The 9,047-nt window shown below is 50.3% G+C and overlaps 1 protein-coding gene across 1 annotated transcript in view; it reads right to left on the minus strand.

Annotated features, from left to right (window-relative positions):
- The window catches only part of LOC121486791 (core histone macro-H2A.2), a 49,252-nt gene extending 42,942 nt beyond the window's left edge, over nt 1-6,310 (minus strand). The window contains exon 1 of the mRNA XM_041748072.1: nt 5,881-6,310. The gene's annotated coding sequence lies outside the window, so the exon portion shown is untranslated. The remainder of the gene's footprint in view (nt 1-5,880) is intronic.
- Between the last annotated feature and the right edge of the window lie 2,737 nt (nt 6,311-9,047).

A 9,047-nucleotide genomic window follows, 5' to 3' on the forward strand; every position in this document is an offset into this window, starting at 1 on the left:
CCCCTCTCTGTGACTGTTCCACAGTCATGGAACAACCCTGTAGAATGAAGTCCAGGTGATCTTCCCTTTGAAGTGACTATCTTGTCATCCATGATAATCATAGAAAATAAAAACCAGACTTGAAAATTCTACTTTGCTTTGTTCCAGGACTGCCTCTTCTCCACCCCAAGACAATACTCTACGGTGTTCACTGAAGAGCCACGGGGGTGAAATCCAGTTTCATGGCAAGGAGGCAACACTGGAGTTGGTTAGTACGGCACGGAAATTCTGGAAGACCGATCGATTTGCAAGTTTAGGATATTGGTGGGGGACCCTGTGAATTATCGTCTGATCTAAAAGTTTATGTTGTATATTATAAAAGCTATTGGAATTTACTTTTTCATATTCTACTACCGCTATTTAATTTTAATGGCGTTATTGAACAGTGAAGGCAACGCAAAATACAAGTTGCATAATATATGCTGTTATTAATGCCAGACCAGTAAACACAAGGGCCTGGGGTTTCCAGGATCAGCTTGATTTCACTTTGCTATGTTTTTGTCCGGTTGTTATGGAAACACCCTAAATTTAGGCATCCAAACTATATCATCAGGACTGCCTCTTTTATCCAGAAACAACCCCCAAATCTTTGATCAGATCATGTACTGCAATTGTGGGTTAAGTAGTATGGTTGCCGTAGTTAATCCTGGCATCCTGGAATGAGCTGGAGCCAACGTCCCTGCGCTGAGGCTGGTGGTCCGATGCGTATTTCCACACACGCTTCTGTCAAAGCATGAGAATTCTGACTTGAATTACTTACTCCATTCCAAGTCCAAATTGGCAACGCCAGTCAAATAAATCGGGCAAAGTATGATGGATGGTGGGATGGATAAATGAACAGTAAGGGCTTCAGAGAAACCACCAAATTTATCTTATTTAATACTTTGTGACAAGACAGTTTAAAGTACAGTGTTGTGTGGCTCAATCGGATAATCTTTATCTTGCATCTGACAGAGGCAGGTAAAGCGGTGATGCAAAGACGAGGTTTCAAAAATCAGAATCTGCATAATGAACATAATCTGAGAATCACTGGGCTGCCAGCCTTGTTCTCACCCCATGGAGGGGAGGATGTGGGCTGTGGAGTGAGGCTGCCTGGCCTCGAGTCCCAAGTCTACCTCCAGCTGTGGGCACGTCCTTGACCTCGCTTTTCTCTTCTGTAAGATGGGTCTAATAAGAGTACCTACCTGTAGCGCTGTTGTAAGAATGAAAGGAGTTAATGCCTACAAAGTGTCCGGAACAGCGCCTGGCAGGCAGTAAGGGATTTAATGAACATTAGCTATTGTGTCTTAATTCCACAGAAGACATGGTTTTAGAGAATGAGTTTCACGGAGCTCAGGTTGGCATTTTTCCCTCTCGCTCAAAAGCAATGATTACGACATCATAGCGCTTGGTGTTCTGTGACCACCACCCGGCTTGGTCTCAGCAACCTCCTTCCAGGAGCTGGGGTAAAGGAGTGCTAATTAAAACTCCGAGCTACCTAATGTAGTGAGAACTTCATGACAGTCAGTACTTTTGTTTTTCCAAGGCGGGGCACTTCGGGGTCCCTCATGGTCTAATCCCGTATCTCCCAAATTCCATCTGTCTGGGAATTCACAATCATCACAAGGTTAGAATCAGGGTTTTACAGAATCATGATCCAAGACCAAAGGGGACTTGAGTGATCAGCCAACTATAGTGCCCTGATTTTAGCCACCACAGGAGGTGTGACGGGGAGGGGCAGTGGTCAGTAAACCGCTTATCCATGACCAGAAGGTTTATGTGAGACCAGACCTACCGCCAGCCTCCTCACTGCCCCCCCCCTCCCCCACTTCTGGAACCCTGATCTTTTCTGCACTTTGCTATACCTGGTAGTGTTATGTACACATCTGACCTTCAATAAATAGTCCTCGGGTAAGTGAAAAAGGCAGCCAGCCTTAAATATTGTTCTCATTCTCTCTCTCTCATTCATTCATTCATTCATTCATTCATTCATTCTCTTTCTCTCTCTCTCTCTCTCATTCATTCATTCATTCATTCATTCTCTCTTTCTTTCTTAGGCTTCATGCCCAACGTGGGGTTTGATCTCACCACCCTGAGATCAAGAGTTGCATGATCTACCGACTGAACCAGCCAGGTGCCCCTTCAATATTTGTTTCAATAGCATTTGGGGGGTTCCTTTCGTGATTTTTTTTGGAAGGGGGAAATGGGTTATCCTCTCAAACACTCATCTTTCCCTCCAACTTAATTCCCAATATACATCCCAGTGTGCATCCAGGAGAAAAAAAACCCCTCCCTTTTGAAGTTTTCACTACCTTCCTTTTTAAAATATCACCTTCCAGTATCATTGTAAGAAGTCATATCCTCTATTGGTTCATTTTTTTTTTCTCTTCTAAATCTAATATAAGATATTCATAGAATCAGAGCAATTACACAAATCATAAATTGTCAGTTCAGTTCCCTCCTCAGCCTGAACTGGGCAGGGCAGTTTGGCCTCAGCCTCGCAAGGGAATTTACGTGATGATGATGTGATGATGAAGAGATGAGGATGTGATGACGCTGAAGAAAGAGGAGGAGGAGCTCTTTCTTCTTTTTCTTTCTGCTCCAGTCCTCCTGCATTCTCTGTGAAGCCTACTCCAGCCTTTCCTCCAGACTAAAATTCCGTTCTCCCTTTAAAAATTGTTGTGGCATGTTATTGTGGCTGTTATTACACATTATCAATCACTTGTAACTTCTTAATTGTATTTAGTTATGCAAGTAATATAGAAATTAATTCAAATTGTAAAACTTCAAATGTTGTAACAATGGTTACAGATGGGTGTGAATAATTGTATGACTAAACTCTTCCTTGACAATTCCTCCAGTTGTTGTCTCTTTGTGTCTTTACATCCTTCCTGTTTATGTATGCGTTTTTGCTTACAGATATGCATAATATTATTTTGTTTTTACATAAATAGTACCATACAATATGTATTGTTCTGCAATTACTTTTTTCTTTTTTTTATTTTTAAAGATTTTATTTATTTATTTGTGAGAGACACAGAGAGAGAGAGAGAGAGAGAGGCAGAAACACAGGCAGAGGGAGAAGCAGGCTCCATGCAGGGAGCCCATTGTGGGACTCGATCCCGGGGTCTCCAGGATCAGGCTCCTGGGCTGAAGGCAGCGCTAAACCACTGTGCCACCCAGGCTGCCCCTGCAATTACTTTTTTCATTAATAATATGTCTTGGTGACTTTTCTCTCTTAGTATATATGGACTTACTCATTCTTTTTAACTGTTGCCTAGTTATCCAGGAGACAGATGTACCAAAGTTTATTCAGCCATTCCCTATGCCTGCCATTAAGTGGCTTTCAGTTTCAAAATTACCAAAAACCCTGCAATGGGAGGGAATTACATAATCTGTGCACACGTGTGCCTGCTTCTCTAGGATACATACCAAGAAGTGGAATGGCTGGGTCACAGAATGTGCACATCACTAATTTTAACACTGTCAAACTGCCCTCCAAGTTGGCTGTACTACTAATTTACACACCTGTTAGCAGTGTAAGAAAGAACCCAGTTTCCCACTTCGCTTGCCAAGATTAATCACTTTTTACCTTCCTTACCTGCATATACATTTTATCGCCTAGGCTTGGGATGTAAGCTCTCTGAGAGCAGGCTCCGTGACTTCCCATATGTGCATTTCGTCCCCCAATCAGAGGTGTTTAATAATTGGCTCTCAGTATATGCTTCTAGCGTGATCTCCAACCACAAGTTCTCTGCTCATGTCTGTGCAAAGGAAAGCATTTACCCACAGTGCATCTTTGAGGTTATTTCTTAAGAATGAAAAACAGTTTTTAAAAAGTCGGTTGGATTTTTGTACACCCTTCCCCCTGGACAAGTTACAGATACCTTTCATTTAAAGTTGCCTGCCTAAAACAGGATTCCCTCCTGCTCTGCTGGCAGGAGGCAGTGAAAACAGACCTGGCTGTCTCAGACAATAGCTAGCAGGGTGTCCCACCCACTGGGAAAAGCCTCAGAATCCCTGGGAACTAGACAGAAGATGGGATGGGGAGGGAGTAAGGTCAGACTCTTTGGAACATTCTGGATCCTAGGAGGGAAATTCTTTTACAGAGAGTCTTGAAATAGAGGAAACCATTAATAATGTCCAAAGCACAGCAATAAATGGATCCAGGTGAGGAAGACCTGTGACAGGCTAGCAGAAACGGCATGGAGAACTGGAGATATATCTCTATCTCCATTTATATACAATTTGGATACAGGGAAGGGAAGTTTTAAAGGTGTGAACTACTACTGGATGCAAGATAAACTTTTCCTCCGGGCAGAGCCTATATTTATTTCTATGATAATCTTGGGTTAGCGAGGTTCTACAAACGCATGAGCGTGGTTCCAAATCCTGCCGTTCGGAATGCTCATTTGGAAAAAAAAAAAAAAAAAAGGAGTTTTCCAAAGGGGTAAGAGAGAACTTTCAGTTACATATGAACGAATCGAGGATTCGTGTGGCCAAGTAAGAAACAGCACACCCCGCGGCGCTTTTCGCCCTGGATCAGGTTCGCCTCCCGAACCTCCCGAACCGCGGCGCAGGGTGCGCGGGCCCTGGACACGGGCGCACACGGGGAAGGCGGGAAGCGAGGACACCGCGCCAGGGCGGGCTGAGCGCCTCCAGGGCCCGGGCCCGCCGAGGCCTCGGGGCTTGGCATCGAGGCCCCCCGCGGCGGGGCGGGAACGCGGGGACCCCCATTCCCGTCGGGGTGCAGCGCCGCAGACACACCGGGACCCGCGCTTTGGCTTCCTCTGGCCCCTCCGCCCCTCGCCCGCGTGGGGCGGCTGCCACCGGAGCCCTGCAGGGGCCCGCCGAGCTGCAGGAGGAGGCGCCCTGGGCCCCTCCGGGGCTCGGTGCCCCTTGGCCATTGTTGGGAGGAACAAAGAGGGCAGGTGCGGAGGGCGCCCCCGCGCGGCGAGGCGGGGAAGGGCACCGCGGGGCGCGAGGCCCGGGCGCGGCCGGCGCGGGGCTGGGGGCCGGGCCGGGCCGGGCCGGGCCGGGGGAGCGGCCGCGCCGGGGGGCAGGGCCGGTGCCGCCCGCCGCGCCCGCGCGCCCCGCTCGCCGTCCCGCGCCCGCCGCCGCCCCGTCCTCCGCCGCGGCCCCTTGACTTGTATCCCCCCTCCCCCCCTTTTTTTTCTTAATTATCATTCTTATTCTAGATCTTTTTCCCGCGCAAAGCGGGAAGCCGGGGCTGCGCGAGCGAGCGGCGGAGGGGCCGCCATTTCCCGGGGAAAGCGCAGCGCGCGGCGGCCCCGGGCGCCCCGGAAAGGGAACCGGAGGGGAGTGCCCGGCCCGAGCCCTCCTCCGCGCCGGCCGGGAGCTCACGGGGCTCGCGGGGCTCCCCGGCCTCGCCCCCGCCGCGGCGCCCCCGGCCTGACCTTCCGCGGCGCCCGCGCCCCCGCCCGCGCCCCCGCCCGCGCCCGCGCCCGCGCCCCGCGCCCCTTCCATTGTCAGCCCGGAGCGGCCCGGCGCCCGGCCCCGCAGCCCCGGAGCGGCCCCCCGGCGGCCCGGCGCCTCCCTCCCCGCCCGCCCCCGCCGGCCTCGCCGCGGCCCCGCACCCCGCCGCCCCTCCGGCCCCTCGCGGGCCGCCCCGCCGCCCGGCCCCGCCGCCCCGGCCTCTCCTTCGCGGGGCAGCAAGTTGGGCAGCTCGACGCGTTCATCCCTGTCCGCCCCCTCCGCGGGGAGGCCCGGCTGCCGGGGCGGCGGGGCCGGGCGGCGGGGCGGCCGGGGGGTCGCTGCGGCCCCCGCGCTGCCCCCGCGGCGCGTTCCGGCTGCGGCCCCCGGAGCCCCCGAACAATGACGCGGTCGCCATGGCGGGCTCACCTGGTGCTGCGCCGCCTGCTCGGGCGCCCGGTGCCCTCGGCGCGCCGCTCCCCGGGCGAGGTCGGGCCCGCGCGCGCCGCCGCCGCCGCCGCCGCCGCCGCCGCCGCCGCCGCCGGGCAGGACTCTTTGCCTTTCTCCGGGCTCTACCGGTGCTTGTCAATGGCGGCAAGCGGCAGTCCCCGGGCCGCGGATAGTAGCGGGGGGGGGAGGCGGAGGGAGAAGGGATTGCTCCGTCTCCACATAACCACCTCTAGGAGGAGTCGCTCAGCCTCATCCCCCGCCAGCCCAGGCTCCGCGACGGCCGGGGCTCTCGCTGGGGCTTGATGAGCTATTGTCCTCCAGCCGCGATGATGACGGACCCGCGCGGCCTCCGCGCCGCGGGCCCCGGCGGGGAGGAGGCGTCCCCCGGGGCCGGGCACTCACGCCCCGCGGCCACCATCCCGGGGCGCCCGGGGCGGCGCGGGGGGAGCCTTAGGAGGTGGAAGCCCAGCCGGGCCCTTCCACGGGCTCGCGTCCTCAAACCAGCCCAGATGCTGTACATGAACGCGCGTGTCGATCACTGGGGCTGTTGCACAAAAGCGGCCACAGCCACGACCAACTGCCTGTTGGGGTGGTTTTTTTTTTTTTTTTTTTTTTTTTTTTTTTTAGATAAATCAAGACCCATTTAGATTCCAGCATCGCATAATATTCGGAGCAGCAGTTGTACGTTTCGGTGGGGGAGGCTGTGTGCGTAGGCATCCTGCTTAATTCGGTTGCTTTACGGTGTGTTAATTTGCAACATCCAAGCAGGTAGTAAGAGGAGCACGAGGCTATTGTCTTAAGGACCAAATGTTATCACTTTCCAGGAAATGTGTTTTTATAGGGATGTGGTGGACGGTTATCAGGCGTGATCATGTGGATTAGTAGTTGTTCTACTGGAAGCCGGTGCTATCCTTTGTACCTGGAGATGTTGTGTGTGTGTGTGTGTGTGTGTGTGTGTGTGTGTGTTGGGGGGGGTGTTCCATGTCTGGGGGTGAGTCAAAGGAACGTGTTTATTGTACGGAGAGATGTTCACTTGCTGTGGACCATCCATGCTCCTTCTGATTTCTCCCTGATGAGTCAGAGGATGGTGAAGAGGCAAAATTTGGACCTCTTCAAAAAGGAGAAACCCACAGGAAAACACAGTTCTCCAGCATGGGTCAAGTGGGTGCTTTTCAAAGCCTTTTCCATTTGGTAATATTGTGTACATATACCCCTATAAACTTGTAAGTGTTTAGGCAGTGAGGAATATTGGGGTGGCTGAGAGCCTCCAATTGCCTGAGTGGGAAAGAACCCAAAGGGCCAACTGCCTTCTGGATTTACGCTAGTCAATCCGGGCTGCTGATGGGATTAGTGGGTAGCGCTTTAGAACATATGCTTTTAAAACAAGTGTTTTGCTGAGAAATCTGTTGACTTCCCACAAGATTGTGCATGTATCCTAAAGGTATAAACACATCTCCATTTGTTTTAGATCTCATATGGTTCCTCAAGCTCTCCTGGACGCAATGGTCTCAGTGTATTGGGACTTCATTTCCTCTTCTTCCTACGTTTTTACCCTCTCTGTGTTATGACCTCACTGTTCTTTGTCTTTGAAGGTACTCTCCAGGTCAGAAACCTAGTCAGGATAAAGCCCTCTTTGCCCAAGACATATATTTAAAGGGTTTCAAATGATCCCGTGGGGCATCTCAAATGGTTTCGATTTTCCCGTTCTAGAGGAAGTGCCTATCTCCCTCCTTATATAGATTTCTGGTGTCCATTCTTGATCAGAAATAACCTTCAGGCCAACATTCAAAAGGGTTCAGGAGCCTTCTGGGAGTGCTTGAAAAATACTCCTACCCTGTGACCCACTCAGCCAGGCTGACTGAGATATAGTTGAATAATTCATCAATATATATTAGATTCACATTCTCCCTGTAACTTTGCAATAAAAATGGTACACGTGGTCATTTTTATGTGCATTTTATGTAACTCATTTCATCCTAGCATTTTGTTATGTGCTATCCTGAGAAAGGCTGGTCTAAGAATTTACTGGTCAGCATTCTCCCATTTCCTACTGGTTGTTTTCTTCCATTAGATGATGTAGTCACAATTCAGAGTCAAGGAGGGTGTGTGTGTGTGTGTGTCAGCTTCATAAGGCCCTTGTTCCTTGAATAGAAGGGATCATGGGGCACCTGGGTGGCTCAGTAGTTGAGCGTCTGCCTTTGGCTCAGGTCATGATCCCAGGGTCCTGGGATCGAGTCCTTCATCAGGCTCCCTTTAGGGAGCCTGCTTCTTCCTCTGCTTATGTCTCTGCCTCTCTTTCTGTGTCTCTCGTGAGTAAAGAAATAAAGCCTTTTTAAAAAAAAAAAAAAAAGAAGAAGAAGAAGGGATCACAGTGTTCTATTATAGGAAGGAATTTGATATTCAGGTGGGTTGGGTGACTTGTCATGGCCACATGGGTGAAACTCCAGGGTACTTCCGGATACCCAGTCTAAAGCAGTTTTCCTCAATTCCAAACTTCAGAGGATATATAGGGAACAAATCAGCAACCTAACATGCAGATCTAGTTAAATTGTATATATTTATTATTGGACATTTGACACATGAAAATTTACCCCGGATAATATTGTGTAGTTAAAATACATTTAAAATAGTCAACAAAATTATAAATTCATCAGTAATTGTGAGTTCTGCAGTGGCTTCCTGCCCAGGGAATCTGAGACAAGGGGAATAATAGATAGTAATAATGAGAGTTAACACTTACTGAATTTTTTCAGAGTGTCCCATATTTTTACCCTTACTGACTCACTTAGTCCTCACAACAACTCTTTCGGTTGGGCACTATTTGCTTCTCTGTATGAGTGGAGAAACTTGAGTCAGATCGTGGATTTGAAACTTGCCTGCAGTTATGGAGTTAGGAAGTGGCCATTTCATGTTCTTAAGTCCCATGCTAATTTGGTGGTAGGGGTGTGTGCATTCACTTTAAGCAAAGAACTTTTGTGATTGGTCACAGGATGGAAAGTCCCTTGACCATTCCCAATACACATTCTCAAGGAGTCAGTGAAAAGCCTAATTATAGGAGTTTCGGTTGATCACTGCTGCCCTGAAAACATTTTCCTAAACTTTGACCTGTATGTGTGGATAACATTATGAATAAATGCATTGATTGT

Source organism: Vulpes lagopus, chromosome 3 (assembly GCF_018345385.1).
Source record: "Vulpes lagopus strain Blue_001 chromosome 3, ASM1834538v1, whole genome shotgun sequence".
NCBI lineage: Eukaryota > Metazoa > Chordata > Mammalia > Carnivora > Canidae > Vulpes > Vulpes lagopus.